This window comes from Mus caroli, chromosome 1 (assembly GCF_900094665.2).
Source record: "Mus caroli chromosome 1, CAROLI_EIJ_v1.1, whole genome shotgun sequence".
NCBI lineage: Eukaryota > Metazoa > Chordata > Mammalia > Rodentia > Muridae > Mus > Mus caroli.
Genome location: NC_034570.1, coordinates 23,791,440 through 23,797,444, shown reverse-complemented (window position 1 = coordinate 23,797,444; position 6,005 = coordinate 23,791,440).

The window sequence follows — 6,005 nt, the reverse complement described above, 5'->3', positions numbered from 1 at the left end:
TGCAAACTTTATATGCCCCAATACAGGGGAATGCCAGGGCCAAAAGAATGGGAATGGGTGGGTAGGGAAGTGGGGGGGGGGGTATGGGAGACTTTTGGGATAGCATTGGAAATGTAATTGAGGAAAATACGTAATAAAAATATATTAAAAATTTAAAAAAAAAGAAAATAAATCCTGCAATTCATAAAAAAAAACAATGTAAATGAAGAAAATATCTAATAAAAAAAAAAGAAAAGAAAAGCAAGAAAAGGGCAAATGGCTAATCAATGCGAGACTTTGCTATAAGGTTAATAGAGAAAAGTTATGAAGCAGTGTAGAAGAAATTTAATAAAATTTCAGAGTAAATCTTCCCAGTTACACAAGGAACATAACAAAATGGATAACTTATATGAGAATCAGCCTGTCTTGGTAGACTGTAGTAACAGTTAGCAAATATCAAACATTAATTATTTTTGAATACATCATTAGAATATATCTGGAACATTTGAGCAATTATCTTTAGATTCAGTGAAGTACAAGTACTAACTTTTTGACCTGTCCATATTTTTGTTCAGAATTTAGCTTTTTACCTGTACACTTATTTGTTGGAAATATTATTTTACTACTTAAGAAAATATTGATAAACCATTATGCAAATGTGCATTATGCATTAACTGTAGCAAATTATTCTTAAGAGAAAGCAGCTTACCTACATATGTTTGAAAATAGGTTACTATAAATTAAAATTCATGCAACCAAAGATATTTGTAATTCTACTTAAACTTAATTTGTACAATTCAAATATATACAGGATCAGAGTTTGTGAGAATAAATGGCTTGCCTTATAGCACTATAATCAAAAGATGTTATTATCCTTCATATAAAGTGACAGCCAAGCAAATGAAATCCAAAGTCTAAAACTTTGTATGGAATAAATAGGTCTGGGGTATAGCTTACTGGTAGAAAGCTTGTGTGATCAGCATGAGACTCAGTATTTTTTTCACAGTGAGAAAACATCTTAACTCTAAATGAGTAAAAATTAACCCTAATGTGTATTGTACAGGGTCTTTTCAAAGGAGCCTGTATATAGCAACATGCTCATTGTCAGTACTTTTTCAAGGCAATTCTAAATTCCAAATTCTAAACTTAGGCAAAAGCATATAAACTGTATGCATATTTATTTACATATATCACTGTGCCTGGTTAGGGAATCAATAAAATCTCTCTGTGAATCTTTCAATTCTACTTTGCTTTTGTTTATGAATGTAGAGACATTTTCACATTTATAGATAAAATAAATGCTTGATGCTTTCTTCTAGAATGTTAAAATATTCTTCTCATCACAAATTCTAAATCTTACTTCCGCAATTCTTAGATATCATACTTTGAGATATGTTCTAGAAAGGAAATAAAAGCTGCTATTGCTCTTTGCTCACTTTGTATCTGCAGTTTTCCACTGAACCTGGGGATCAACTCTGAAGAATGACCAGAGCTAGTTAGAATTTCTGGTAGTGGCCACCCAATGTTTGGTTGAATTTAAGGCCCATGCCCAGAAAGAGTGTAGAATGCTGGAGGTACCTCATAATAATTAAGTACAAGATTTTATTTATAGCTAGTAAATTAATAGGAGTCCATAGCTACACTGGAGAGTGTGTGCTATATGCTCTCATGTGTTTCTCTGCATGTGCTCCTGTCCTGGGGGTGATTAGCAAAGTTCCCTCAGGATCATACTTTACAACACTTGCTAATTCATGATTGTATTAACTGATCAAGTTAGATAAATCATTAATTTACAAAACTACAACAGAAATGATAAATGCCCTACTTTATTGTAGAGAGAGGTATTTACCAAAGTCTTAGGATGATTAATACTCTCCAGTTCAAGGTTATTGTGTGCACTTGCTATATACTGCAGCTATATTTTAGGCTTCCATCTGCTACTAAAAGAAACTTCTGTAGATAAAGCATTTAAATGGGAAATCCCCATCATGTCTCTCCCCTTGGAGCTTGGGGAACCCCATAGAAGAGGAAATGGAAAGGTTGTAGGAGTCAGAGCAGAAGGGCTTAAGCTAAGCAGGGCTTATATTGCCTCACAGAGACAGAAGCATCAAACATTGAGCATGCATAGGTCTAACCAGGGCCTCACATATGTGTCATAGCTTTTAGCTTGGTGTATTGTGGGACTCTAAACACTGGGAATGGTGTAGCTTTGACCCTTTTACCTACATTTGGGACTCTTTTCCTCCTATTGTGTTGCCTTTCCAACCTTGATATTAGTAGGGCTTTTGCCTTATCTTTTTGTATATTTTTTACACAGTTATCCTCTTTTGTAGCCATGCTCTTTTCTGAAGGGGAATTTACAGATAATATATTTGGGAAAGAGGGGAGTTGTTGGGGCCCTAGGAGTAAAGGAAGAAGAAACTGTGGACAGGATATGCTATATGAGAGAAGAATATATTAATAAAAGAGAACAAATTCTTAAATGAGAACACATCCTGATACTTGAAGGAATTATGCATAATAATTATTAGTAAGAAATATCTTATAAATATTTTAAATATATTTTTGAACTACAGTGAATGTTTATGCTTTACTTGAAAAAGTTTGGTTTAAATATTTGCGATTAAATGTGTGAAATCAGTCATTATCATTAAACTTTATGGCAAAGCAGAGTTACTCTTAAAAGATTAGCAAAGTAGGAAGATGGGAACCCTCAAAGAAGGATCCTGGATAAGATCATGAAAAGGAAATGTTAGTGTAAAATTGGGGAAATACTGGATGTGGCCTATATCAGTGTGAATTTCATCATTTTTATTCACTAAAATATTATTTAGCATCAAAAAAATTTATGTTGATGATACCTGAAACTGTGTAGTTGCATTGCCTGTTTTCTGAGAGTTTAACTTCAGGACTAAAGTATTGAAATAATATTAAATTGTTTTCATGTCAAGTATAAGTACACATTTAACAATTACACTATTTTTTCCACTGGTAATTTTATGTGATCTTAGAAATGCAAAATGTACTTTTGTCATCTTTTATTGTTTTGCACTATTTCTGCCCCACCTCACAGCTTACGATGATTGTGTTTAAATATGCATAAAATGGAATTGTCCTGTAAAGTCACAATTGACTATAGCACTCTCTGTGAGTAGGTTATGTGTATAAACACCTGAAATCATATTTTACATATGTAGAAAATACATATTAGGCTTATTATCTTTAATAATTTTCTCAGTAGAGTTTGTGTTTAATTTGGCTCAAAATAAAAGTGATACTCGTACCTAACTGATTACTATTTTGATTTTTCATATACTTATTTCATACAGGAAACAATTGCACAAAATCATTTGCTATTACATAAAATAGTATAACTGCATTTTAATCTCAAATCTGCATTTCATTGAATGAAACAACATTATGTGATGTATTATATAACAAGCACTATTTCAACAGTAAAATATAGCCATATCTATCTATCTATCTATCTATCTATCTATCTATCTATCTATCTATCTATCTATCTATCTATCTATCGATCGATCGATCGATCTATCTATCGATCGATCGATCGATCTAGCAATCTAGCGATCTAGCAATCTATCTAATTTTTGGGAAAAACTAATCAAGGTTTTCATATTCATTTTTAAACCTCTAGATATCTCTAAGATCTCATCAGAATGCAATGTTGAAATAATTTCATCACTTTAATTATTTCTAATCCCATTGAGGACTGTTGCTATTCTACCTAAGTAAGACATATAACAGTTGTTCTAATTGTCTTGAGTAATGGAGATTCATTAGTTCAAGTGAATGGAACCAGCTCTTGTCTCTCAGGGAATCACAGGAAGAAACATGGATATTTCCTTACAGAGTCTGTAATTGTTCCTAAAACAGCTAGCATATCAAAATATTAAAGTTTGTTTTGAAATATTAAATAATTAATTTAAGTTCCATCTTTATTCTCTGGAAATACACTGGTTTTGTTTGTTTTTAGTAATAATGAAAGGTCCATGCTCCTTTCTTATATTTTCAGTTAATGAAAACTGTTTCTTCATGTACTGATATCATTCAAAACCTTTTTTTGTGACATTGTGTGATGGTTTGAATGATTGGCACAGGGAGTAGCACTATTGGGAGGTTTGACCTTGTTGTAGTAGGTGTGGCCTTTTAGTAGGTATGACCTTGTTGGAGTAGGTGTGGCCTTGTTGTAGGGGATGTGACCTTGTTGTAAGGGTTGTGGCCTTGTTAGAGGAAGTACATCTCTTTCCATCTTCCATTCCTCTTCCCTACTTCCCTCCCTCTTTCCATATGATCCTCTGATTCCAGTTTTCCTTTTTTATCCATCCTTACCTATTCTATTTCTTGGAAGAGTTACCTGTCCCACACCACGCCTAGTCTCTAACTAACTTACCTCTGTGGTTCTATGGACTATAGTGTTTGGGTTAAATGTTTCATAAAAATAATGTTAGGTCTACAGTATGAACAGTGCCAGGTAGTTCCAGCATATTTCTGTATCGGTTTTGTCTGTATGACTTGCCTATTTAGAGAAATTTCTTCTATAATTTTGTTCAAAATGTTTTCTGTGTCTTTTAACTTTGATTATTCTTCTTCCTCTATTTCTATTATTCCTAGATTAGTTTTTTTTTTCATAGCAACCCACATTTCCTCGATGTTATGAGCCAGGATTACTTCATATTTACCATTTTCCTTAACTGTCCTAATCATTGTTCTATTGTATGTTCAATGCCTGAGGTTCTTTCTTCCATCCAATAGAGTCTTTTCGTGAGTTTTTGCTCTGCAGTTTTTTTTTAAATCTACATTTTCTATACTCTGAGTATTTATTTATTTTTTGAGCATGGTTTTTTATTAATTTTCTTTATATACATTTCAAATGCTATCTTGAAAGCGTCCTATACCCTCCCCCTGCCTCCTCCCCTACCCAACCACTTCCACTTCATGGTCCTGGCAGTTCCCTGTACTGGAGCATATAAAGATTGCAATACCAAGGGGCCTCTCTTCTCAGTGATGGCCGAGTAGGCCATCTTCTGCTACATATGCAGCTAGAGACACAAGCTCTGGGGGTATGGGTTAGTTCATATTGCTGTTCAACCTATAGTTTTGCAGACCCCTTTAGCTGCTTGGGTGATTTCTCTAGCTTCTCTATTGGGGGACCTGTGCTCCATCTTATAGATGACTCAGAGCATCCACTTCTGTATTTGCCAGGCACTGGCATAGCATCATATGAGACAGCTATACCAGGGTCCCTTCAGTAAAATGTTGCTGGCATATGCAATAGTGTCTGGGTTTGGTGGCTGATTATGGAATGGATCCCCAGGTGGGGTAGTCTCTGGATAGTCCATCCGAATGGCTGAGAAACACCTGAAAAAATGTTCAGCATCCTTAATCATCAGGGAAATGCAAATCAAAACAACTCTGAGATTCCATCTCACACCAATCAGAATTGCTAAGATCAAAAATTCAGGTGACAGCAGATGCTGGCAAAGATGTGGAGAAAGAGGAACACTCCTCCACTGTTGGTGGGATTGCAAGCTGGTACAACCACTCTGGAAGTCAGTCTGGCGGTTTCTCAGAAAATTGGACATGGTACTACCGGAGGATCCAGCAATACCTCTCCTGGGCATATAACCAGAAGATGTACCAACTAGTAAGAAAGAAACATGCTCCACTATGTTCATAGAAGCCTTATTTATGATAGCCAGAAGCTGGAAAGAACCCAGATGCCCCTCAACAGAGGAATGGATACAAAAAATGTGGTACATTTACACAATGGAGTACTACTCAGCTATTAAAAAGAATGAATTTTTTTATCTTAGCCATTCTGACTGGTGTGAGGTAGAATCTCAAGGTTGTTTTGATTTGCATTTCCCTGATGATTAAGGATGTTGAACATTTTTCAGGTGCTTCTCAGCCATTCAGTATTCCTCAGTTGAGAATTCTTTGTTTAACTCTGTACCCATTTTTTAATGGGGTTATTTGAATTTCTGCAGTCCCCTTCATGAGCC